This window comes from Podarcis bocagei, assembly GCF_964188305.1.
Source record: "Podarcis bocagei genome assembly, chromosome: 5".
In the NCBI taxonomy this organism is placed as follows: Eukaryota; Metazoa; Chordata; class Lepidosauria; order Squamata; family Lacertidae; genus Podarcis; species Podarcis bocagei.
This window is the reverse complement of record NC_138129.1, coordinates 102516751-102544580: the sequence shown is the minus strand read 5'-3', so window position 1 is coordinate 102544580 and position 27830 is coordinate 102516751. Positions and strand designations below refer to the sequence as shown.

Here is a 27830-nt window from a genome sequence, read left to right as displayed (position 1 = left end):
CTTACTTCAGGTTTGCAGTTCCCATAGACTCTAATGCACCTCTCCATTGTTACATTATCAGTGTACACTTTAACGTAAGAAAGTACAGCGTCTGTGTATCTGTGCAGATTTTGATGTTCAAACACACTCCAATCAGTACTTTCAAAACAATCCTGGAGCTGACTGAAAGCGCCCTCTGGCCAGATTCTAACTGTTTTTTATAACTGGCTGAATTCTTCTCCTAAGAGGGATATACTTTGGACATAAAAAAGTGAAGAATGGTCAGATGAACCTACGTGGGGGAGGGAAATTGCCCTGTATGCCTGCTTCAGATTGGAATACACACAGTCCAAAATATTCTTCCCTCTAGTGGCAAAATTCACATACTGTTCAAACAGGAAAAACTGTCTTCAGGCAGGCCTGATTGAAATCCCCTGCCACAACAAGGACGCCCTCTGGATGGATTTGCTGCTGCCTAGGTATGACGTCTTAGGTATAACAACAACAACAAAGGTATAACATCATATAGTTTAGAAAATGCTGCTCTGACATTAGCATCAGGTGGAATGTAAGCGGCTATGATAATTATCACAGTTACTTCTCTAGGCAGATTTAATGGCCTACATGTTGTTGTTGTTGTTTAGTCGTTTAGTTGTGTCCGACTCTTCGTGGCCCCCTGGACCAGAGCACGCCAGGCACTTCTATCTTCCACTGCCTCCCGCAGTTTAGTCAAACTCATGCTGGTATCTTCGACAACACTGTCCAACCATCTCGTCCTCTGTCGTCCCCTTCTCCTTGTGCCCTCCATCTTTCCCAACAACAGGGTCTTTTCCAGGGAGTCTTCTCTTCTCATGAGGTGGCCAAAGTATTGGAGTCTCAGCTTCAGGATCTGTCCTTCCAGTGAACACTCAGGGCTGATTTCCTTAAGAATGGATAGGTTTGATCTTCTTGCAGTCCATGGGACTCTCAAGAGTCTCCTCCAGCACCATAATTCAAAAGCATCAATTCTTCGGTGATCAGCCTTCTTTATGATCCAGCTCTCACTTCCACACATCACTACTGGGAAAACCATAGCTTTAACTGTACGGACCTTTGTTGACAAGGTGATGTCTCTGCTTTTTAAGATGCTGTCTAGGTTTGTCATTGCTTTTCTCCCAAAAAGCAGGCGTCTTTTAATTTCATGGCTGCTGTCACCATCTGCAGTGATCATGGAGCCCAAGAAAGTAAAACCTCTCACTGCCTCCATTTCTTCCCCTTCTATTTACCATGAGGTGATGGGACCAGTGGCCATGATCTTCGTTTTTTTGATGTTGAGCTTCAAACCATATTTTGCGCTCTCCTCTTTCACCCTCCTTAAAAGGTTCTTTAATTCCTCCTCAATTTCTGCCATCAAGGTTGTGTCATCTGCATATCTGAGGTTGTTGATATTTCTTCCGGCAATCTTAATTCCAGCTAGGGATTCATTCAGCCCAGCCTTTCGCATGATGAATTCTGCATATAAGTTAAATAAGCAGGGAGACAATATACAGCCTTGTCGTACTCCTTTCCCAATTTTGAACCAATCAGTTGTTCCATATCCAGTTCTAACTGTAGCTTCTTGTCCCACATTTCTCAGGAGACAGATGAGGTGATCAGGCACTCCCATTTCTTTAAGAACTTGCCATAGTTTGCTGTGGTCGACACAGTCAAAGGCCTTTGCATAGTCAATGAAGCAGAAGTAGATGTCTTTCTGGAACTCTCTAGCTTTCTCCATAATCCAGCACATGTTTGCAATTTGGTCCCTGGTTCCTCTGCCCCTTCGAAATCCAGCTTGCACTTCTGGGAGTTCTCGGTCCACATACTGCTTGAGCCTTCCTTGTAGAATTTTAAGCATAACCTTGCTAGCATGTGAAATGAGTACAATTGTGCGGTAGTTGGAGCATTCTTTGGCACTGCCCTTCTTTGGGATTGGGATGTAGACTGATCTTCTCCAGTCCTCTGGCCACTGTTGAGTTTTCCAAACTTGCTGGCATATTGAGTGTAGCACCTTAACAGCATCATCTTTTAAAATTGTAAATAGTTCAGCTGGAATACCATCACTTCCACTGGCCTTGTTATTTGCAGTGCTTTCTAAGGCCCATTTGACTTCACTCTCCAGGATGTCTGGCTCAAGGTCAGCAACCACACTACCTGGGGTGTACGAGACATCCATATCTTTCTGGTATAATTCCTCTGTGTATTCTTGCCACCTCTTCTTGATGTCTTCTGCTTCTGTTAGGTCCTTACCACTTTTGTCCTTTATTATGGTAATCTTTGTACGAAATGTTCCTTTCATATCTCCAATTTTCTTGAACAGATCTCTGGTTCTTCCCATTCTGTTGTTTTCCTCTATTTATTTGCATTGCTCGTTTAAGAAGGCTTCCTTGTCTCTCCTTGCTATTTTCTGGAAATCTGCATTCAATTTCCTATATCTTTCACTATCTCCCTAGCATTTTGCTTGCCTTCTCTCCCCCGCTATTTGTAAGACCTCGTTGGACAGCCACTTTGCTTTCTTGCATTTCCTTTTCATTGGGATGGTTTTCATTGCTGCCTCCTGTATCATAGAATCATAGAATCCTAGAGTTGGAAGAGACCACAAGGGCCATCGAGTCCAACCCCCTGCCAAGCAGGAAACACCATCAGAGCACTCCTGACATATGGTTGTCAAGCCTCTGCTTAAAGACCTCCAAAGTAGGAGACTCCACCACACTCCTTGGCAGCAAATTCCACTGTCGAACAGCTCTTACTGTCAGGAAGTTCTTCCTAATGTTTAGGTGGAATCTTCTTTCTTGTAGTTTGGATCCATTGCTCCGTGTCCGCTTCTCTGGAGCAGCAGAAAACAACCTTTCTCCCTCCTCTATGTGACATCCTTTTATATATTTGAACATGGCTATCATATCACCCCTTAACCTCCTCTTCTCCAGGCTAAACATGCCCAGCTCCCTTAGCCGTTCCTCATAAGGCATCGTTTCCAGGCCTTGGACCATTTTGGTTGCCCTCCTCTGGACACGTTCCAGTTTGTCAGTGTCCTTCTTGAATTGTGGTGCCCAAACTGGACACAGTACTCCAGGTGAGGTCTGACCAGAGAAGAATACAGTGGCACTATTACTTCCCTTGATCTAGATGCTATACTCCTATTGATGCAGCCCAGAATTGCATTGGCTTTTTTAGCTGCCGTGTCACACTGTTGGCTCGTGTCAAGTTTACAAGCCTCCATCCATAGTTCTTCAGGCACCAAATCTAAATCCTTAAACCTGTTCCTCACTTCCACTGTGTATTCATAAGGGATTTGATTTAGATTGCATCTTACCGGCCCAGTGGTTTTTCCTATTTTCTTCAGTTTAAGCCTGAATTTTTCTATAAGAAGCTGATGATCTGAGCCACAGTCAGCTCCAGGTCTTGTTTTTGCTGACTGTATAGAGCTTCACCATCTTTGGCTGCAGAGAATATAATCAATCTGATTTCGATGCTGCCCATCTGGTGATGTCCATGTGTAGAGTCGTCTCTTGTCTTGTTGGAAAAGATTGTTTGTGATGACCAGCTTGTTCTCTTGACAGAACTCTATTAGCCTTTGCCCTGCTTCGTTTTGATCTCCAAGGCCAAACTTGCCAGTTGTTCCTTCTGTCTCTTGATTCCCCACTTTAGCATTCCAATCCCCTATGATGAAAAGAACATCCTTCTTTGGTGTCACTTCTATAAGGTGTTGTAAGTCTTCATAGAATTGGTCAATTTCAGTTTCTTCAGCTCCAGTAGTTGCTGCATAAACTTGGATTACTGTGATGTTAAAAAGTCTGCCTTGGATTCGTATCGAGATCATTCTATCATTTTTGAGATTGCATCCCAGTACAGCTCTCGCCACTCTTTTGTTAACTATGAGGGCCACTCCATTTCTTTTATGGGATTCTTGCCCACAGTAGTAGATATGATGGTCATCCGAACTGAATTCGCCCATTCCTGTCCATTTTAGTTCACTGATGCACAGGATGTCAATATTTATTCTTGCCATCTCATTTTTGACCACATCCAACTTACCAAGGTTCATGGTTCTTACATTCCAGGTTCCTATGCAATATTTTTCTTTACAGCATTGGACTTTCCTTTCGCTTCCAGGCATATCCGCAACTGAGCGTCCTTTCGGCTTTGGCCCAGCTGCTTCATCAGCTCTCAATCTACTTGTACTTGTCCTCCGCTCTTCCCCAGTAGCATGTTGGATGCCTTCCGACCTGAGGGGCTCATCTTCCAGCGTCATAACTTTTATATGTCTGGTGTCTTTGTCCATTGAGTTTTCTTGGCAGGGATACTGGAGTGGCTTGCCAGTTCCTCCTCCAGGTGGATCACATTTGGTCAAAACTCTCCACTATGACCTGTCCATCTTGGGTGCCCTGCTCGACATAGTTCATAGCTTCTCTGAGTTATTCAAGCCCCTTTGCCACAACAAGGCAGTGATCCATGAAGGGGGGCCTACATGTAACTACCATCAATTCCACATCTGGGGAGCAGTACGTATAAGCTACTCTGCTGTTAATACACCAACCACTGTGTATATAAATTCAGATTCCTCCTCCCCTAGCCTTACCAAAATTACTGTTTCTATCAGAGCAATAAATTACTTGGTTTGTCAGCTCCACTGCCGCATCTGGTATTGCTGAAAGTTTCCATAATAGGTTTCCATAATAATTGCAAAACAGCTCTCACAAAGAGGCTTACTTACTGCCATCTGCAACTTTAGTTTGTCAAATTTATGCACGAGAGATAAATCAGGAAGACACTTGGCAGTGCTGGTCTAGTGGGTTGTTTTCAAAGCCGAGTCAACAAACCAGCTCTGCACCCTCGCCTTTGTTTTCGCTCCTTTCTCTTTCGCTTCTCTTGGCACTTCCCCCTCCCGATGACAACCCATGGAGAACCTGGAGATCTCGCTATGCAATTTGGTATACTGTGGAACTGCTGAAACCCTCTCGTTATCTCTAATTTCCTTGCAAGCCTGATGTTTACCAGTTCTATGTGTGAGTAGGTCAAGTCCGCTCCTCGCACCACATTGTGCAAACACATCCATACACATATTATTCCAAACAGCACACACCCTTCTCGGGGGCTCAAAGCCGCAGAGTGTGAACGTGCCACCATCTTGTGCATACAGACATTCAGGATGTACCATGAACTGCATAGTTACTATTTCATTGTTCTAGTGTGGTTATTTTGGTTCCTTAAGGCTCAGGCAGTAGAGTGCTCTGCTCTGCTCTGCTCCTGGTTTACAACTCTGTTTCTGACCAAAATCTGTAAGTAATGCATAATGATGTCTATTTTTGCCTTAATAGAAGCTGGACACTATAGTAGGGTAGGATTTCTTATCTTATATTGGGGGTGGATCTACACACAGGAAAAACCCCCACTATAAATAAGTCTGAATAAGTCAGCTCCCCCAATATTTTTGGGCAGGGGGCAGCACCCCCTCCAATATTGAGGGGGCTATTACTTCCTGCCACTGCCAGGTGCCCTCTGCACGCCCCAGCCTCCGGCCAGCAGCCTAGGAGCCAAGAGGTGACTGGGACAAGTGCAGAGTGCAATCTCTGCACTTGCTCCTCCCAGCCGCAGCCTGGGAGCCCAGGAGCGGAACTGCAGCTGGGACGAGTGAAGCAAAGATAGCCCCCGCCCAGCGCACACCAGGCGGCATCACATGACCACGCCCCCAATGTTGGGGGCAAGTCGGCACCCCTGCCTGGGATTCATGTCACTGTTTTGCCCTATTTAGGCATTAAAAACAACAGGATCAGGCCCCTTATTTTATAGTATGATTTTTGTCACTGTTGAGTGACATTTGATTCAGCATATGCAACAATCCAGATCATTCTTTGTGAATGTGTCTATGTGCAAGAGAGGCCATACAAGCAGAGGCCAACCTTGCCATTCCAGCTCTATGCAAGAAGACCTGTTTATGGGAATGGCACCAATCCATCCCATCATTGTGGCCGCTTCATATTAAATCTGTATAGGATGAAATGTGAAAACCCTCATTTGTGAAATATGGTTGGCTTTTTCCTTTTTCCTTTGCATACGGAGATACATGTCAAATTCCCAGGCCCAACACTCATAGAAAAAATAAAGAGCACTTCATACCAGACTTCACACATGCTACCTCTCCAGGTAGGGGGGAAATTGTGTTTCTAAAGCAGCTCTTGCAAACATTTCGAGTTTGTATGTAAAAGCTTCAAGCTTGCCACCCTGAAATATAATCAGTTTGCCATCTTTCTTTAATTCAGCACATAATCAAAAAAGCCCAGTGAAGGCACCAGAAATCAATACTTTGAAAGTTTCCTTTATAAAAGAGACATCAGGAACAAGAGCAAACAGAAACATGCAGATTAGACCTCTTACCTGCTAATCCAATTGTCAGTAGACCGTTAACTAGAAAGAAAAAGAGTAGCTATTAGAGATCCATTATTCCAAAATTATCAGAAGTACACTATAGTATTAGTAAATTAGTATATAAACAAAACTATATAGTATATAAACATATATAAACATATGAATTTATATTATATATATATTATTAGTAAATATGGTATATAAACAAAATTAATCATAAACAATTGGATAGAAATGAAGCTGGTGGCATTACATGCTATTGATTTCAATAGAAACTCATTATTAGTTTGTCTCCTTGATTTCAGTGCAAACTTATGTAAAGGATATATGTTCAATGTATATAAAATATTATGTGGTGGTTTGCATTTGCAGAGTGTCTGCTTTTTTCAGAGAACTGCAGCAAGTGCAAAAGGTACTTGTGCAGCTAAAGCTGCAAAATGTTTGCCTAATGAACTTGCTTATCCAAATGGCTCTCTGGGACCAGAGGGAGAATAGTACTTGGACTCTGCACGTGGTCCCACTACCCTAACACAACGCGTTCCTTGGAAATTGTTCATTAGTCGAGCATTCACACAAAGAGTCAACTATTTCTATGATTCCTACGGGAACATTTCTAATCCATGATTTGTCCAATCTTTCTCCTGCCTCCCTTCATGGTTTCTTCCTGAAATAGCTGCAGCCAACCAGCAAAAGAGAGATAAAGGAAAAGCCGATTTGTCGGATCTCTCTCCCAGCCCTACATGGTTTCTGCCCTAATATGGCTGCTGCAAACCAGCAAAGCTCAAGCAAGCAAGCAAGGAAGGAAGTGGGCAAACTGGCTGTTTAGATATCTGATTGTGCAAAGTGTATAGTGAGGTCGGGGCATGATTCTTTATCTTTGGATTAGTGAATTTTCACATAGTGAGCAAGCAGATTGAAGGACTTGCATGAATTAACAAGCAAGAACCCAAAAAAGCTGAACTGCATTCCTAGTTGTTTAACAGTAATGTGTTGATTTGAATTTACAACTGTTTTTGCTAACAAGTCTAAAGACAGTTTACTCTGGAACTCTTTCTTGGTGTAGAGATCTCCTTGATTCTGACTCTGAACAAGGTCCCCAACTCATTAGGCCCCCTTCAGACATTGGGTACCACATGTGCAGCAGCCTTGGGGCAGTGGGGCTGAGGGTCAGCCAAATCCCACCAATGGTGCCATCACCCACCATGGAGAGCCAAGAATGCTGCCAGCTTGGAGCTCCCCACACCCAAGTGCTCAGGAAAATCTGTCAAAATCTTTCTACAATTTCTACTTTTAGTTAAGTATTTTTATTTACTTACTTGATTGGGGGGGAGCTCTCCCCCAGCCCTGCCCTGACTACACCCGTACCCAGGCCTGAGAATGCTCCTTTTAAGACTTCCCTCTGCAGCAAGGTGGGTGGTGAAATATACTACTTTTGGGTGCTCCTGTTGGCCAATCAGGTTGTTGCATTCTAGGATCCTACCAGCCTATTTTTCTAGGATTCAAGCTCAGTACATAACAGAGGGGAAGTCAAATGAGGAGGGATTTAAGATTTAAGCTGGTGCTGAGACTCTTGCAATACTCTCCCTCCAGGGACCTGGCAGTCCTGTATCTAGTCAGCATTTTCCTCCACAACTGGACCTGCTTGTGTCCACACACCATCCACCCTGTCCCTCTGGGAATCTCAAGCATGACTCAGAATCTGCTTGCCTGGAGGATTCCCAGCTGTTTCCATGCTTAATGGTGCACCACAAACACACACGTGGCTCCCTCTATGCTCTTGCTGAAATGCAGGTGGGAGCAATAAACAATGATTCCTGGCCTAACATTATATCCAAAAACATTTCAGTGTTTTGTTTTGTTCCTAACAAGCCACAAGGTAAAGCCAATGTTTGTTCTTGACTTCCCAACTGCAGTTTGCTTGAGTGAAATAAATTATGAGTTCCCAGCTCTGATGTAATATAAAGCCAAATATTTACTGTTGTGTGTGAATAGGACCAATAAGTTATCTGAAACTTTATTTTTAAAAAACATCTTGCCCTCAACCTCTCCGCCTTCAAATAAGATATGAAAAATATAAATTTAGGAAGCTGTTGTCTGCCTAGCTCAGTATGGTCTGCACTGAGGGGCAGCATCTCTCCAGCACTGCAGGCGACTATTTTCCCCAGCCCTGCTTGGAGATGTCCAGGGTGGATCCAAAGGTTCCTCAGCATGCGAAGCAGAGGCTCTTCCAAGGAGCTACAGCCCCTCCCGCTTCCCATAAGGAAAGGGCACTTCTGCCTGCCGGAAATATTTAGCTGTAACTGTATAACAAAAGCCATAGAACTTGCAATTTGATTTGGCATGATGCGTTCAGGTCTCTAGGAAACACTTTCCCCTGGTTGGGTGGTAGCAAAGTAGTACAGCAAGAGCCTGAAGGGAAACACTTTTTGGATCTGCTTAATAAAATCAGATAATAATCAGCATCAAGACCTTCAGATCTGTTAGAAATATTCCACTTGGAGCTTGTGACACCATAATGAGTCCCGGAGTTGACCAGAATGTTAAAAAAGGGAAAGCAAAGTTATTTCCTCAGCCCTAGGTATGATTTTCCAAAGCAGTTCTGTCCAAATATTCCAATGTAAATTGGTTCCATTAAATTCAACTGAATTAAGTATCGCTAAAGATTAAAATGTAGTAACATGTGCTGGAAATTTCAGTAGCAATCTACTTGCTAAATGATCATAATAAAGTTCAAGCTTCTTAATTAAAGTGCTAATTTTAACAATAGCAATTTGAATTTGCGTGCCAGATGTCTCTTTAATTGACACTGCTGCACAAGAGCATTTAACATCCCCCCTAAATAGGTATGGAAACTGAAGCAGATGCTCCTTACAGAAAGCTGAAGCCAAAGGAGTAGCACAATTTTAAGCAAGTAGGGGAAGCCCACAGCTGACAGGCAGCACACTTAGGGAGACACATCCGAGGTGTGGATGAGCCTCTTAAATAGGTTGACAGCTTCCTTTGAGCAGCTAGCCCCAATTCTGATGAGTCCAATTCTTAAGGCGATCCAGCCTGTTTCAGAGCCACTGGCCCAGTGGAGCAGAGGAAGTGAAAGTCCATGAACTTCTTCATCTGACTGCACAAGGGCTGCCATCATGGGCTCCTCTGGTGCTGGGATTCCTGAGGAGGCAGGCATGTCAAACTGGCTCAAAGGGCACATTCTGCTCCAAGTCTGACATATCTTCTGAATCCATGACCTGAGCACAAGGAGTCAGAGCCCTAGACATGACCCAGGGATGATAGGAGTTGTAGTCCAACAATATGAGGAGGGCCACACAGGTTAACCACACCACCTCTAAATCTTGGCAGTCAGGAGCAGGGGATCCTATGCACACAGCTTGGCTTGATGTGGAAAACTAAACTGAAGTAAAAAGTAAAAGGTAAAGGACCCCGTACGGGTATGTCTAGTCAATGGCAATTATGGGGTGTGGTGCTCATCTCGCTTTTCAGACCAAGGGAGCTGGCGTTTGTCCACAGACAGCTTTCCAGATCATGTGGCCAGCAGGTCTAAACCACCACTGGAGCACAGAGGACCGTGACAAAAGCCAGAGCGCACGGAAACACCATTTACCTTCCCACTGCAATGGTACTTATTTATCTACTTACACTGATGTGCTTTCGAACTGCTAGGTTGGCAGGAGCTGGGGGAAAACAACGGGAGCTCACCCCATCAAGCAGATTTAAACCACCAACCTTCTGATCAGCGAGCCCAAGAGGCTCAGTGGTTTAGACCACAGCACCACCCGCGTCCCCTTACACTTCTTATCCCCTGCAAGAGAATAATAAGATGTGGGGATTGGACAGCCAGAGAGAGGCTGGTGAATGGAGCAGGGCCAGGGAATGGGAGGTGGAAATGAGAAAGCAAGATGAGGGCGGAAACAATGAGAAGATATTCTCAGGGGCGGAACCTGGGAGCATGTATGTGTAAACCAACAGAGAAAACAAGTAAATAAAGGTTTGGGGACAGGACACATCTTGTTGGAGGCAGAGCTGATGGCCCTTCTCCCTTATGCATCTGATGTGCTCATGAGATCTCCATAGCCCTTCCTCCCCTACTGCCCCCTTTCCCACCATCAGGGAGGTGAAAAAGAAGGCCAGAAAAGTTGTTCTGTTACTCAGAAACGTTGCAGACTGAACCCAAATACACAATTTATCCTATTCAAAGTCAGGGGGAAGAAAAAATGGTGGATTGTCTGTCCCACGTGTGATTTGTCTTGATAGCAGATAGTTCCAGCATAATATAGCATTTTATTCAATGCACTTCATCCATTACCTTGGTAATTTTTACAAGAACCCAGTGAGCTAGATGTTCAGTATTATCCTCACTGTGTGCAGAGCAGGTGAGGGATGGGGCAGAGAGAACAATGGCTTGCCAAAGGCCCCCTAAGGTTTGCCATACGTCAGGAAAATTCCTGACATGTCCTGGTTTTCTGGTGTAAAAATGGTGTTGAGGGAATTTTGTTGAATTGCCAAAATGTCAGGGAAGCCCCGACAGAAAAAGCAGTGGAAACAATTTTGGCGGTTTCAAAAAAACAAAAACAAAAACCCTCAACTTTGTGGGTGTCAGGAATTTTACTATTTGAAATATGGCAACCCTACCTAAGGAGATCTCAGTAGGAGTGGGTCAACTTTTCCATTCCAATTTCAGCCACTGTATGACCTGGCATAGGTCTTTGAGGAACATGAAGGAAATTTAAAAAGAATGGCAGCTAGTGAGCCACATCACCAAGTGCCAGGGATTTGTGTATTAACAAATGGGTGTGTCACAAATGACTTGTACAGACGCGCATGGCTTATCTTTGAAAAGTCATATATACAAAGTCACATATACTACAATACTTCAGGTAATATTTGCCACATGTGCAGAACCTTCAAGTGTCCCGATTTAATTGGGACACCCCGAATTTACAGAAGCTGCCCTGGCTTCTGATACCAATCCAGGATGCCCCAATTTTCCCAGAGGCCACTCCAGGCCACACCACTTCTCCTGACGCAACACGGCCTGGCACAAGCTTCCTGGAGGATGCTCTAGGCCAGGCAGCCTCTACCGAAGCCACATGGCCTGGTGTGATCTGTTGGAGGCCACTCTAGGTTGCACAGCGTCTCATGGAGGCCACTTCAGGAGGATGAAGACAGCAAAGGTAAGAGGGGGGAGGTAGGGAGGGCAGGCGAGGAAGTGGTCAGTGAAGATAGGTGGTGGTGGGTTGCCCTGAATTTTTGTCACAAAAGGCTGGAGGGTATACATGCGTGCTGCAGACCTGGTTAGTCCTGGAAATGGAAGCACTAAAAATAAAGTTAAAATCAAAGTCCTCATTTTTTTAAGAGGCACACAAACTAAAATAATTATGTCAACAAAACAAACACAATAAAAAAGATACCCATTTCTGTCTAGTTTGGAAGGTTCTTTTTTGTTCCATTACTCATTGCCCACTTTAGGAGCAAAGTTGCCTGCAGTGGGAAAATAGGGAGAACAATCATAACATGATGTGAAAAGAACAGAGGAAATGAGGTAAGTGAAGTTAACAGGGGAAACAAAAGCACTGCACAAAGCAAGGATGCGTGTTGTAAACGGAAGCCCTCACAAATCTACGGGAGTGAAAAAAATGACTGGCACCAATAAGAGTAGCTAATGTGGGGGGAACAAAAAGATGGATTAACAGGACAAATTGGGGCTGGGAAGCAAGCCTAGGATGTACTTCCTTGTCCATTCTCTCAGAAATAGAGCCCTGCCTGACTGTAAAAAAGCATTGCCGCTTGCCCACATTGGTTTGCCTGGATAACTTCCAATATCTGGATCTATTTTTCCTAAGTGAAGATGCCAACAGCATTCCCATTGGGCATCAAGCTTTCCAAGCTGACCTGGGGGGGGGAGCATGCACTCTCATCTTTAAGGAGGCTGATTTCAAAAATCTCAAAGAGCTACTGGGTGATACCCCATGGTCAGAAATACTGAAAGAGAATGTAGTCCAGGATAGATAGGAGTTTCATAAATGTATAATATTGAAAGCATAAATGCAGACAATTCCAACAAAAAATAAAAGTGAGGGGCACCCTTGAAAATTGCATAAGAAGCTTACAGATGAGTTGAAATTTAAGAAAGGCATATATAAGAAACGGAAGAAGGGGGAAATCACAAAGGAGGAATATACACAAGTAGCCAACAGTTGCAGGGTAAAGGTCAGGCAGGCTAAAGCGCAGAATGAGCTCAGGCTTGCAAAAGAGGTTAAAACTGATAAAAAATGTTTCTTCAGCTATGTTTGAAGCAAGAGAAAGAAAAAGCAATTACAGTCATACCTTGGTTGTTGAACGCCTTGGTACTCAGACGTTTTGGCTCCCGAACGCCGCAAACCCAGAAGTGAGTGTTCCTGTTTGTGAATGTTTTTCGGAAGCCGAATGCCTGGTGTGGCTTCCGCGGCTTCCGACTGAGTTCAGGAAGCTCCTGCAGCCAATCAGAAGATGCACCTTCGTTTTCTAATGTTTTCGGAAGTCAAACGGACTTCCGGAATGGATTCCATTCGAAAACCAAGGTACAACTGTAGGAGATTCCTTTGAATGGAGAAGATGGAGAAATGCTATTGGGTGACAGAGAGAAGGCAGAGCTGCTCACCACCTACTTTTCCCCTGTCTTCACCCAAAAGCGAAGCAGTGCTCAACCTGGTAAAAACAACATAAATGAAGCAAGGAGAGAGCTGCAGCTCAAGATAGGAAAAGGGGTGGCCTGAGAACACCAGGCTAGTTTAAATGAACTCAAATCTCCAGGGCAAATGATGTCCCCATCTTCAAAAGGGAAAAACATTAACTACATCAATTCCAGGAAAGTTCCTAGAACAGATAAATAAAGTCTGTGAGCACTTAGAAAAGGATGCTGTGATTACTAAGATCCAACATGGGTTTCTCGAAAACAAGCCAAGCCAGGCGAATCTCTTTTTTCTTTTCAATGCAGTTACAAGCTTGGTGGATCAGCAGAATACTGTGGACTCAGTGTATCTTGATTTCAGTAAGGCTTCTGACAAACTCTTCCATGATATTTTTGTGAGGAAGCTGGTATGTGGTATGTGGGCTAAATGAGGTAACTGTAAGGTGGATTTGAAACTGGTTGGCTAACCAAACCCAAAGACTACATTAATGGTTCCTTATCATCCTGGAAAAAAGTGACAAGTGCGGTCCCTGGGCCCGTTGTTGTTCAATGTCTTTATAAATGACTTGGGTGAAGGAACTGAGGAGATGCTTGTCACATTTGCAGATGACACCAAACTGGGAGGGATAGTGGTGAGAAAAATGCACTCTGCATCTGCTCAGGGATATTTTAGTCTATTAAAATGAGTCATTGGCACTGAGCCTGCTGAGCTGCAGCATAGTTTAAGCTACACTAAAAGCAATTCAAAACATAAAATCCCTGACAAATTGGATACTGAATTCACTGTTCCAGTAAGAACACTAAACTGAAGAGAGCTAATTCAGCATCAATAGCAGTGCTTCATAATGTACTTTTAGGAATTCTTATAATGTGTGCTTCCTGTTCAGGTTTTCATAGAACACCACTCTTGGGTCAAGCAGACTTTGGCCTGTTCAAATTTATCAATGGCCTTCTGGGAGCGAGAGGCTGCTCCTGTGTCCTTTAGAGAGAGAAATGCCTTGTAGGCTTGAGCTCACTCTACCCTGCAGGTATTTGGGTGCTGTTAATTGTACTCACAGCACACTTTGATCCATCCGGACTTTATAGGTTTGGGTCAGTAGCTGAAACCCCAGGGCCAAATCCAGCTCCTAATAAGTACCCACTGGCCCCTAGCTGCCAAACCTAAGGTCAAGTGGCGGATGGAGGGTGCTGTGGCTTTGGCACGGGGGCTTGCTCACTTTCCATTTTTAGGAGGGCAACCTTCCCCAATCTGGTGTCTTCCAGATGTAATAGACTACAATTTCCATAAGACCAAGCCAGAATGGCCAAATAATTTGGAGGGAAAGGCTGGCACAGGTGATGCGGGCCAAGCACAGACGCACACTCATTGCTCAAGGCAGCACTTTCATTAAACTCGTTGCCAAGCAAAATGACAGACGATCAGAATGGAGGTGAGAGGTGTGTGAGGCTGCTTTGAGGCTGGAGACTGAGAACCCTATGAAACGCTGTCAACAATACAGTCCTACATGTTTGTTGTGTTGCTTGGTTAATTTTGGGGGGTGGGGGGGTCACTCTACACAATACATAGGAACAAACTTGGATTTCCTGTGTGTTCACTTTCCTGTTAGCTGCACCTAATCGTGTGTTTCTGGTGAGTATATCTGCATGATGCACATACTTCAGACACATTTGTCTCATTCATGTTGCATTTTGTAGGTTTGTGACTAAGATTTGTATTTATTTTTAGTGTATGAAATGGCCCAGGGTGAGGAAGAAATTGGCCAAGCACAACTGCTTTGCAATTATTCTTTTTAAACTATTCCTAGTCAACGTTGGATTCCCCCCCCCCAAATGGATGGACACATTTGCGTATAATTTTTGTGTGTGTGTTTTAAAAAGAAATGGCAAGGAAATATTAGCATTATTGTATATATGTCCAAACCAGCACAAATGTGTTTGCACCATTTATAATGAAAATTTGGTTTTAAATTTTTAATTTTATTTAAGTCTGCATCTCTAGTCATCAGCATGGGAAGCGTTTAGGTGGAACAAAGATCTCTCACTAATTGATAATAGAGGAGAGAGAAGAAGAGAAGATTTTATTTTTTAAAAAAGAAACAGGATTGAACAGTCTCGGTTCCCCAGAGATACTTATCTCACTTGTGGAGCAGATGTTTGCTTTCAAAGGAAGCGGGGGGGGGGGGAGAGGAAGGGGAAAGAGTTGTAAGCAAATCCCTGCCCTTAGAGAGATGACCCGCCATGAAGACAAATAAAGCACTTCTTCTGGCTTTCATTAGGACTTATTTACTATGAAAAAAGCCAAGTCAAAAACAGCCACCAGTGACCAGCTTGCCTATGAAAATAGATGCAGAAATAATTATGAAGGCAATTGGACAAGTTTCTAATTTAAAGGTAGCTAGAATTCATAAGAATAATTACAGTGGTACCTCGGGTTACATACGCTTCAGGTTACAGACTCCGCTAACCCAGAAATATTACCTTGAGTTAAGAACTTTGCTTCAGGATGAGAACAGAAATCGTGCAGCGGTGGTGCAGTGGCAGCAGGAGGCTCCATCAGCTAAAGTGGTGCTTCAGGTTAATAGCAGTTTCAGGTTAAGAACAGACCTCCAGAACAAATTAAGTTCTTAACCCGAGGTACCACTGTATGTTTCAGCTAACCCAGATGATAAAACAACCAGAACTTGTACTCAGCTTCCACCCAAAGGAGCCATTCCACATTACAGTTGGGGGGGGGGGCATTTAAAGCAAGACATTAAAGGAAGACACAAGATCTACCCACTCTGGAAGAATGGCAGATGAAGGTGATGGACTATATGGAACTGGCAGAAATGACTGGCAGAATCCGAGACCAGGGAGAAGAGTCGGTGGAAGAAGACTGGAAAAAGTTTAAAGACTATTTACAGAAATATTGTAAAATTAATGAATGTTAGAATGATGTTGGATAGAAACTAAGTGGTCTATAGCTATAATGTTATAAGGGAATACGAGAAAATGGACGATTAATAGGTAAAAATCCAATGTTATAATATTTTAAAATTGAAGACCAGGATAAACAAAGAGGGGAGGGATTTGCTGAACTAACTATCTGAACAGGAATACAGAAAAGGGAGGCGTGAGGAGGTCCGGGAAATAAGCAAATGAAAGATAAGTCATTGAAAGAGCGAATTGTTTTTAACTATTTTTATTTTGTATTTTTCTTTTTTCTTTTTTAATTTTGTAATATTTTGAAAATTTCAATAAATATCTTTTAAAAAAATAAAAATAAAGCAAGACATTAAATCACACAGCTAAATGTAATGTGCAAATATTACAAAAACAAATGTCATGGAGCGGCAATAAGTGCCACCATCCTGCTTAGGGTTCACACCCGGGCCAACCTAAGTTTGTCCTTCTGCAATGTTTAAAATGGCCCTAAATAGGCAGCCCTGCACACACACACACACACACCCTTTACCAATTCCCAAGTCTGGCACCAGATTAAATGAGATAAACATTGTAACGCCCTTTGGGGGGGAGGCTTAAGATGTCTGCAGTGTGTGACTTCTGGTGCTAACTGCCATAGTGGAGGCACACCCGCATTTGCGGGGATCGCTTCACTGAGTATAAACAAGGATGATTGAGGGTAATTGTGCTTGCAAGCCTCCCCCGGGGTTGGGGGGGGAGCTACACTCGCAGTTCACCTGATACCTGGCTCTCAGTTCCAAACGTAATCCAGGAGGCAGGAGATGCTGAGTTCAAGCGCTTTGCCTATCAGTAACCTTCCGACTCAGCCATTACGAGCAGAAGTTCTTCTGTAGTTTAAGATTTTGACTGATTTGGAGTTAATCTACAGGCATGTTCTGGACCAAGGAGATAAACTGCTAAATAAATCAGCCACGGAGTGATAATGATTTTATTTGGAGAAAGGACTTTCTTTGGAGCATGTGAGTTTTGACTGGGGGTGGGCCTTCACTTTTTCTTTATATATACAACATGGTTGCAGCTTCAATGATTCAGCGACCCTCCCTGAATGTTAATTCTGTGTGAGAATGTTGATATGATTGACTGCACCAAATTTCCACTGGAACGCAATTAAAGTTAAGGCCCTTTGATCTACCATAGCCCTGGAGGGGCATGCAAAAGTTCTAGAGACCTGAGTCCTCTCCCAATACCAGCTTTCTGCTTTTGCAGTGAGTCCGCCTACAAACATCCCACTCTTGGAGAATGCAGGCTGCTAGAAACATTGCCCACAGAAGCAATTCGAGAAAAAAGCTGGAGAAGAGTGGGGGTGCATTGTATTTCTCGAAATACTTTATTATTGTTCTTCTAGCATGTAAGAAAACCATTTCCTATTCACCTCCATGCTGAGGTACCAGCTTAAATAAAACAGGGGATGCAGGTAAGCCTCCCCCCACATAACTGATCACAAGACACACCCTTTGAATGGCAATGCCCAACAACGGGGGGGGGGCCTGGCCCCCTCAAATATTTTATGGGGGAAGCGAAGAGACCTTGATCCCTAGGAGTTGGCTCCTATGCCCATGGAATTGCCTTGTTTCTTCAAACAAGATCAGAACATTCCCAGAGAGGAATTTTAAAGTACCCACAAGAAGACTTTAGCAAACTCTTCGTTTTTCTTCGTTAGCAGGACTCCTGGAGAAGCCGTGCAATTCCGGGGAGAAGGGGAGGGATATTAACCATGAAATCGGCTACAAAAGAGAACCAGCATTCCTTTCATTGACAGGATGGCTGAAATGAATAGCAGCAGCATGTACTTACCCCACAGCGCAAAGAGAAGATGTTGCACCAGCCATAAAGCATGAATCTCCATCCTGAATCTTTCAAGAGCAATAAGCGCAGCCCACAATTTTGGGGAGAAGCAGCACACATTGGGGATGAACAGAGGCGGTTCTGGAGCAGCCCTCAATTCCTTTTACCAAGCCCCTTTTCTCACAGGGAGTCTGTTCTTCCTTCCACAACATCAAGTCCCGAGCAGCAACTTGGTGTTGGTGGCAGCTGGGCGAGGAAAGGGGGATCTTCCTTGCACAAAATCCCACCCTTCTGCTCCTCCCATCACCGAGATGGCAGCAGCAGCAGCAGCAGCAGGAGCCACTGCCCACCGTCTGCTCGCAATGGCTTTTCCTCGCTGCTTTCTCCTCCCCCAGCCCCCAGGCTGCTTTAGCGGGAGAAGGATGAGGATGTCGCAGCTATTCTAGGATCCTGGGGGGGGGGGGGGAATGCAGCTGGAAGCGGACCTCCCAGGCACAACCAGGAGAGATGTCCGCTCACGGGATGCGGAGATCTATCTATCATCTATCTATCTATCTATCTATCTATCTATCTATCTATCTATCATCTATCTATCTATCTATCTATCTATCTATCTATCTATCATCTATCATCTTTCTATCTCTATCATCTACACATGCAGCCAGAAAAGGACAGCAGGAGGAAGAAGAGAGCTGGGTGGCTCTTCCCTGTGAAGGGGTGTGCTCTCTCTCTCGTTCTCTTTCTCTCTCTTGGGCAAAGTACAGGGCAGTTGCAGTCGTCACAAGATAGCTCTCCGACAACTTTGTCATCTCAGGCGTGAGATGAACTTATTTCAATGTAGCTTGCCAGAGGACAAGGGTGGAGGTTTTCTGACAACATCGTGATTTATCACTGTGGGATGAGTTGGTATGCTAACACCTGTTTGCAACAAACCTGTTAGGGGCATTAAAGAATCAACTTCAAGGAGCATTTAAAATACTGTAGAGGGGTTGTTGTTGTTGTTTTAAAAAGGGCTTGTCAGCACATTGATGAACAGCACATATTGAGTAAAGGACTGTCCTTTTAAAAAATAGTTTCAGTCCAGTGACTAATATTTGGCCAGGGATCAGAGGTGCCAAGGAAAGCAATTTCCTGTGGATTTAAGAGCTGCAGTGAACATGATACAGAGACTTTGATTTCTGCAAGGGGCTTGCACTACCCCAGTATAATTTTTTTATTTCTTTGAATAGCTGAGATCTTGCCAGAAAACTGCCCTTCAAATTTCCCTGTTCTCTCCCTGTGGTTTTCCATTACAAGGGCTGTTGTTGATCTATTTTTTTAAAATGTACATGTTTGCAGTTTGGGTGAGGTTTGTATATGTTTTCATTGATGCGCCTTTTAAGACTTGTTACATTTCCCACCATTGTTGTGCTATGAGAACTTCAGAGGGGGCAGTGCTTACTCAGGTTTAGTTTTGTCTGCAAATAAATTGCTGGAGGCGTGTGGTGTTTTGCAGTGTTTGAGCTCATTTACAAATATACAGGCTGCATATAGGTGGCAGTGCTCTAACGTACACTCATGTCCATTGCCCCACATCAGGAAACTTCCCAACATTAACCACAAAGTAAGTTGGTCAGGCAGAGTCCTCATTAATTGAATCTGCCTTGCAGTGGACATTTGGAGAGAACAAAGGCAAGGGATCACAACTGTGATTTTAATAACTGGACTCCCTGACTGGCCACACTACTAACCACAACTGTCTCAAAGGTGGTTGAATGAGCACCAGCCTACCACCAGCCTGAGCCCCATGTCCCCACCAGCTGTGAGCTGCAATGCAAGCAGCTGCACTTGGCTGAGCACCCCGTGGCCAGGCCAGCACCCTGCTGCAGCTGCAGAGAACCACTGTTATGCCACTTTCCCTTTATTTTATTTTATTTTAAATGGAGCAGCTGCCACACTTCAAACAAAAGAGAAAGTAATGGCAGCAGCTACCCAGCCACGGCTGCCAGCACCTAGCAGTTGGGAGCATCAGAGCACGCAGGGCCTGCCTAAGACTGAGGCTGAACATGTGGAGAGATACCTTACCTGCTCCTGCCCAAAGTCTCACCCAGTCATGTGTCATGATTGTTGCTGAGACGTGTGGGACTTTGCCAAAGGGTTGGTGACATCTTGTGAAACTTTGGCAAAGCCTCATGGGATTTGGGCCAGCTTCTCTGAGGTGCCTGTGGCAAGTAGCAGCTGCCAAGGGGGCTGGCCCTAGGAGATTTTTTAAATATATGACACTATTGCATTACTCCTGAAAGAAGAACAAAGGATAATTATTTGCTTCTGGGCAGTCTACTGTAGATCCCAAGTAAGAGGTAGAAGTGCTGGAGAGGGAATTTCCTTGAGAAGGAAGCCCTCACTGGCAGGGTCATCCCTGACTGAAAGTTCATGGTGGTTTATACTCTGGTGGTGAGTGCAGAGTTTACGGTGGTTGTTTTTGACCTGGCTTCCCTGGCAGAGGAAACAGGCAATGGGTTGGTAGTGAGGGAGAGCATCCCTATTGGGGCACTGCAGAAAGGGACTTTTGCCATTGCTATGAAAGGATTATATTAGGAAAGCGGGTGATACAGCTCCCATTCTGAGCCTCCAGAAAATGAACAGGGTGCTGGATGTGACATCAGTTGTCCACCATCCACACCAAATTGCCTATTAATTTTAAATAGCCACCAACCCTGTGGCTCTACTGAGAGATATACTTCTCCTTTGGCAGAATAGGAGGATCCTGGCAACTGTTGTAACCATAACTGGTATACACTTCAGGACAAGCTGAAGATGGGGAAGGGGAGGTTAGGGACTTAGGGGGTACTCATGGGACATCAGATGACATTGAAGGGACAGCTGACGCTCAGTGGGTCTAGGAGGAGCGGTGACATATTAGAACCAGAGGTGCCCCTTTCCCCACAGAGACAGCGGACTTTCAGGTTGGGGGAACAGTGGGACTTGCACCCCAGGCAACTGAGGCAGGCAAGAGAATGCAGCTCGGCTCACTAGTGACCAGGTGGAGATCATGGGGATTTTTGGGTCTGGGAGGAGGTTGTGGTCATTTAGTTGGATAAGGCTAAGGGCAGGTGAGGATCACATGCCTTTGCAAGTGGGGAGGCATAGCTGCTCAGCTGGAGCAAACCCAGACACGTCCATCCAGATTGGAAGGATAAATGAGAAACAAGCCAGAGACTCTGGGTCTACGCAGCTTTCTCCGTTGATGGACCATGACTTGGCTGCTTTGGGGAACTCCACTGGACGATGACTTTGGGACTGACCACAGGTATTCCAACCCTGGACCTTCTGCAGAGGTGCGATCCTGACCTTACAGTTTGACTTCAGACCTTGCTTGTTGTATTGGGCCTGGACTGTCTGACTACTCTCTGGTGTTGCACTTGGGACCGTGTGCACTATCAGGACTTGCCTCGGGGTACACCAGGGTTTAGGACATCCTTCTTCTTAACCTTGGTGCATCATCCTTTCCAGTGCTAAAGGATTAAAATGTGTTTGCTCCTTCCCCTCTTTTGTCTAATTAAAATGAAATATAAAAAATCCCAGTGTACATGTGAACAGGGACTGTTTCTTCAGTCCCAAAAAAATCAATGGAAGAAAGCTTAATAACCATAGGAGCCAACTCCTAGGGGCCAAGGCCCCTTTGGACCCCACATAAAATATTTGAGGGGGCTCCCCCCCCCCATTGATGGGCATTGCCATTCAAGTAATGTGTGCGCACCATGTTTTGTGATTGATTATGCAGGGCAGGGATTACCTGTCCCCCAATATTTTATTCAACTTGGAACCTGTTACGGAAATTACCGGGGGGGCACATCTTTAAAGTTAAATATTACAAATATTATGCCTGAATGTATCCTTTCAACTTGACAGCTCAGGGAAGTTACCTAGCTTTAAAAATAATATAAAATCATCTCCTTTCCCAGTTTCCTTCTTTCCAAAGCTATTTTCCCCTTGAAAAAGGACTCCAGGAAGTTCCCAGAGGTGACAATTGCTGGGCTCATTTTTAGCCAAAGGAAGCCAAATCTCATCACCTGACTCGCCTCAGGCTCCAGACATGCAAAGGAACTTCTATTGTACTTTTGGGTGGTGGGTACTTAAGACATATTTGTCTATGCTAATCTTATACAGTGGTGCCCCGCAAGACGAATGCCTCGCAAGACGGAAAACCCGCTAGACGAAAGTTTTCCGTTTTGGAGGTGCTTCGCAAAACGAATTTCCTATGGGCTTGCTTCGCAAGACGACAATGTCTTGCGAGTTCCTGCTGGTTTTTTTCCTCCCCCCCCCTTTTTCTAAGCCGCTAAGCTGCTTATCAGCTGATACGATCAGCAGATAAGCCGCTAAAAGCCGCTAATAGCGCTAATCCGCTAATCCGTCAATGGGCTTGCTTTGCAAGATGAAAAAACCGCTAGACGAAGAGAATCACAGAACGGATTCTTTTCGTCTTGCGAGGCACCACTGTACCTGAGTCTTGCCCGCCATGTCTGCTTATGCTAATCTTGTACCAAGGAATTGTCTGGACATGTTTGCCAAGGTTAACCCCTCCCCTTTTTGTGACATGTCAGTGATGTAGCAATGATGTAGCAATGATGCTGTACGAACTGTATTCTGGGATATGGTGGGAAAGTTTTAAAAGTCTTTGTCACCCCATCCTCGGGGTTCAAATTTGCTCTTTGAACCTATTGTGCAATAAACTCTGGTCTATAGCTATTTGCTCCAGTTGGTGGCTGGAATCCTTCCTTTCTTCCGCAGGGACCCGCGGGCTCTGCCCGACGAGCTGGATGACTGAGCAGCCTCACACCTAGAGTTTTCCGTAACAAACCCGTTAATAACTAATATTTAAGACAGAAATATTTAGATGTGATGCAACCCAATATTTTGACACCTAGTTACTGTATTTTTCGCTCTATTGGACGCACCAGACCATAGGAAGGGGAGAACAAGAAATTTTTTTTTCTTGTTCTCCCCCTCTAGGTGCATTCTGTGCGTTCAAGGTGTGTTCACCCGAAGCCTCCGGAGCCCAGCAGGAGTTCCCACTGGGCTCTGGAGGCTTTGGGTTCCTTTCCACCTGCTCTTTGGGGCTGGTGGGGGGAGCGCTGCTTTCCCCCACTGCCAGCCCCAAAGACCAGGTTGGGGAACAGCGGGAAGGCGGTGCTCCGCCTCCCCACTGTCCCCCCAGCTTGTGGGGCTGGCGGTGGAGAGAAGCGCTGCTTTCCCCACCGCCAGCCTCCAAACCAGGTCGGGTTTGGAGGCTGCTATCCGCAAGCCTGCGGAGCCCGGTGGGAACTCCCGCCGGGCTCCCCAGGCTTGCAGATATCTACCCGAAGCGCGCCCCAGGCTTCGGGATGCAGCCTGCTATCCGCAAGCCTGGGGAGCCCACGGGCACTCCCACCAAGCTCCCAAGTCTTACGGATAGCTTCCTCAAGCCTGGAGAGCGAGAGGGGTCGGTGCACACTGACCACTCTTGCTCTCCAGGCTTCAGCAAAAGCCTGCATTCGCTCCATAGGACGCACACACATTTCCCCTTCATTTTTGGAGAGGAATAAGTGCGTCCTATAGAGCGAAAAACACGGTATGCTTTTTCACCAGAATCTGTAGCTCTGTCAAAATCTCTTCCAAGAGAAGCTTTAAAGCAGGCATGTCCAACTGCCAGCAGCCTGCAATCTACTATCGAGTATCAAAAACTGGCAGTGATCTACCACACTCTCCCATTGTCATTCTTCAACTTAAACATATATTTGGCTGGGTATGCCCAGCCAGATGGGTGGGGTATAAATAATAAATTATTATGATGAGAAAAATAATAATAAATCATTATAGAATCATAGAATCATAGAGTTGGAAGAGAGCACAAGGGCCATCGAGTCCAACCCCCTGCCAAGCAGGAAACACCATCAGAGCACTCCTGACAAATGGTTGTCAAGCCTCTGCTTAAAGACCTCCAAAGAAGGAGACTCCACCACACTCCTTGGCAGCAAATTCCACTGTCGAACAGCTCTTACTGTCAGGAAGTTCTTCCTAATGTTTAGGTGGAATCTTCTTTCTTGTAGTTTGGATCCGTTGCTCCGTGTCCGCTTCTCTGGAGCAGCAGAAAACAACCTTTCTCCCTCCTCTATGTGACATCCTTTTATATATTTGAACATGGCTATCATATCACCCCTTAACCTCCTCTTCTCCAGGCTAAACATGCCCAGCTCCCTTAGCCGTTCCTCATAAGGCATCGTTTCCAGGCCTTGGACCATTTTGGTTGCCCTCCTCTGGACACGTTCCAGTTTGTCATGTCCTTCTTGAATTGTGGTGCCCAGAACTGGACACAGTACTCCAGGTGAGGTCTGACCAGAGCAGAATACAGTGGCACTATTACTTCCCTTGATCTAGATGCTATACTCCTATTGATGCAGCCCAGAATTGCATTGGCTTTTTTAGCTGCCGTGTCACACTGTTGGCTCATGTCAAGTTTGTGGTCAACCAAGACTCCTAGATCCTTTTCACATGTACTGCTCTCAAGCCAGGTGTCACCCATCTTGTATTTGTGCCTCTCATTTTTTTTGCCCAAGTGCAATACTTTACATTTCTCCCTGTTAAAATTCATCTTGTTTGTTTTGGCCCAGTTCTCTAATCTGTCAAGGTCGTTTTGAAGTGTGATCCTGTCCTCTGGGGTGTTAGCCACCCCTCCCAGTTTGGTGTCATCTGCAAATTTGATCAGGATGCCCTTGAGTCCATCATCCAAGTCGTTGATAAAGATGTTGAATAAGACCGGGCCCAAGACAGAACCCTGTGGCACCCCACTAGTCACTCTTCTCCAGGATGAAGAGGAACCATTGATGAGCACCCTTTGGGTTCGGTCAGTCAGCCAGTTACAAATCCACTGAGTGGTAGCATAGTCAAGACCGCATTTTACCAGCTTCTTTACAAGAATATAATGGGGCACCTTGTCATTACCCCCACATCAGCCCCCTCCCAGGGCCCATGGCACAGGCGGGAAGTCTACACACCCTGAAATGTCCAACCCCCCCTTTACCAGATGAAGAGTTCTGCGGGGAGGGGGACAGTGGCTTACATTCGAGTAAACACAGCTAGACTGTACCTGGAAAGGTGGGGAAAGAACTAGGAGGAAGAGGGCATTTTCTTTCCACGGCAACAGGAGGGAGGGGGGAAAGCATCATTGTCTATCGTGCGCCTCAACTTCGCCTCCCAATAGTGCCTCCCCCCCCCCACATCAAAGGGAGCCGCGCAGCTGATCCTGATCCCTCCTTCTTCCCACACGGCTCCTCCCCGCGCCTCCCTCCGTCTCCAGCAGCCGCCCCCTTCCACGATAGCAAAGCCACGCTAAGCCCGCCTCCCCTCTTCCAGAATAAAAATTATTTTCAAGACAATCCATCCCTGCCCCCCACCCAGGCCAAGAGTGTATCTGAGCTCTGAAAAGCACAATTTGCAGTTTTCCCTTCTCCTGAAAATAAGCAGCAGGAGGATCACATCACCATCACGAAGACAGTTGCCTGTCATCGATGCTCCAACGCTGCCTTAGGCTTCTCCAGGCTTTTGCCATAGGTAATGGCTATACTCTCTTTCATGCATTTGGTGGCGCTTCCCCTGCACTGCTCACAAGACATAAAGGTTTCGTCAAAAGCCGCAGCAGTTGGCACTCTGGGGCCTTGTGGGCAGGCAGAGCTGCCAGAAAATCTCTTACACAGAGGCTGGCAATAGCCAGGTCAGTGTCTTTGTCAATCCAGTCCTGCGTGTTCCTTCCAATTATTTCTTACACACTGATGTGTGTTTGGAAATATGCATTGGTACAAGTATTTGAAAGATTCCTAACGGCCCATAAGAAGTCCTAAAGTCTATGGGTTACCTTTACAGTTGGTTGAAACTCGATAACGTTTAAGGGAAGGGGAGGCCAGAGTATTGACTGGATTTTTTGATATATTTTTTAATGCACTTTGTATTACTGTCAGGAGTGAGCTGGTAATAAATCACACTGTGCAAGCTGGAGTTAACTCTTTGTGAGCAAGAACACAATCTGCACAGACTTGGCAGGGTGCCAGGCCTAATGATTACAGCACCTCATTTCTGGTAGCTTTTGCCCCATGGATCAGTTGCCAAGACCGAAAGTCCTGGCCTCCTCACAGCCACCTAAGTCCCCTCCTCTCCATGGCTTTTTGCAAGCAATCAGAGACTGTGCCACACTAAAGACCCGACTCCTTCTCTGTAAAGTGCAGTAATCAACTGAATACATATGAAGTGAAACAACATTTTGGTATCCCAGTTCCAAACTGTACATACCAGAGATAAAGGTAAAGGACCTCTGGATGATTAAGTCCCATTGAATTTGACTATGGGGTGCGGTGCTCATCTCGTTTTTCAGGCCAAGGGAGCAGGCATTTGTCCTCAGACAGCTTTTCCAGGTCATGCAGCCAGCACGACTATATTGCTTGTGGTGCAACGGAACACCGTGACGAAAGTCAGTGCACACAGAAACACTGTTTACCTTCCCAGAACGAGCACCCTGATCCTGCTAAGCCTGATGTGTGTGACCCAGGACTGCATCCAGGAGTGCTAACTTGAATAAAATATTGGGGGGTCCAGGTAAGCCCTGGCCTGCATAATCAATCACATGACACAACACACACACATACTATTTGAATGGCAGTGACCATCGACTTGGGGGGTGGGGCTCAGCCCCTAGGAGTTGGCTCCTATGACTGTGTCCATCCACTGGATTTCAGCAGACCTAGTAACATACTGGCTCACACTGGTAGCACGAGATTCTCCTCCTCTTCCACTAGCTGTGGCCCTCCCTTTTGTCCCAAAAGAGGTCAATATAGGTCTTAATCCAACACTTTCACACATTGTCCTATAGAGGTGTGGAATACATTTCTTATACCATAAGAAATCACCTTCCCACCCTCGCCCTGAAAGTTGTTTTCTTATATTCCACAATTTCAAGCTCATTATAAATGAACAATACTCTTTCCAAAGTGGCAGTGCTGTAGTAGGGGGGGGCGTGGCCCTGCGTGCAATTTTTGAGGGGCCACAACCAAACACTCCTACAGCAGGCTCCCAACCCAGGGGTGGAGGCCGCCTCTGCAGAGAAGCTGTGCCCCTTCCTCGTGCCTGGCTGCAGTTCTGCTCCCAGGTGCGCCCTGGGTGCGCTTTATGAAAGGAGCTACAGCAGGCTCCCACTATTCCCCCCTCCCTGTGCCCCTGCCCCAGGCAGCGTTTCCATACACTCCACTACAGCAAAGTGGGACTGTCTTCCTACTTGTGGAAACTGGACTTCTACACCTTAACCCCCCACGGTAACCTTGGCAACTCCTGTTGTGTGGACACCCAATAACACATTTGATGTGTTAGTGGCCAACAATCAACACCTTTGTCTGTCAATGGCTTATTTCCCAGCCCCCAAACTAGGCGAGCTGCCTGGGCTTGTGATGCTAAACTTTAATGCAACTGCACTTGGCATACTTTTAACCAAACTTTGCTTAACCCATGAATTTATGAGTTTGATCCAATTCTAACCCTCTATTGAATCTAGAGGTTATAGGGAGTCTGCCCCTCCCCAATCTTATGACAATACTTAAGGCCCTGCTAAGCTTCTCCCCTCCCCCTGTGCTTGGTGCCTAGTTCATTTCATTTGGTAATAGATCATGATGCAATTGGCCTTCGTTAGATACTTTAGGAACACGTTTACTTTATCTTTTGTTTCTTAGATTTGTTATATATATATTTAATATATATGATAAAATAATATATGCCAGTCATTAGTCTGCACCAGGCGTCCTATTGGGAAGACCCAGTTCTCTGAGTGCATGTTCTGGAAGTTGGGCAATAGGAGCACTACAGGATTCCTATTGCTGTACCGACCTCCCCGCTGCACCAAGGATTCCCTGCCCAAGCTGCTTCAGGTCGTGGCGGATATGCTCCTGGAGCGCACCCAGCTGTACAAGATATGCTCCTGGAGTGCACCCAGGGCGCACCTGGGAGCAGAACTGCAGCCAGGCACGAGGAAGGGGCAGTTTCCCTGCAG

General features: G+C 45.4%; 1 long non-coding RNA gene across 1 annotated transcript in view; it reads right to left on the bottom strand.

The window, feature by feature from the left end:
• LOC308586623 overlaps positions 1 to 18336 on the bottom strand; it is a 60945-nt gene extending 42609 nt beyond the window's left edge. The window contains exons 1-2 of the long non-coding RNA XR_014007971.1: positions 17795 to 18336; positions 6370 to 6399 (exon numbers count right to left, since the gene is read on the bottom strand). This is a non-coding gene — a long non-coding RNA (uncharacterized lncRNA). The remainder of the gene's footprint in view (positions 1 to 6369; positions 6400 to 17794) is intronic.
• Positions 18337 to 27830: the final 9494 nt, after the last annotated feature.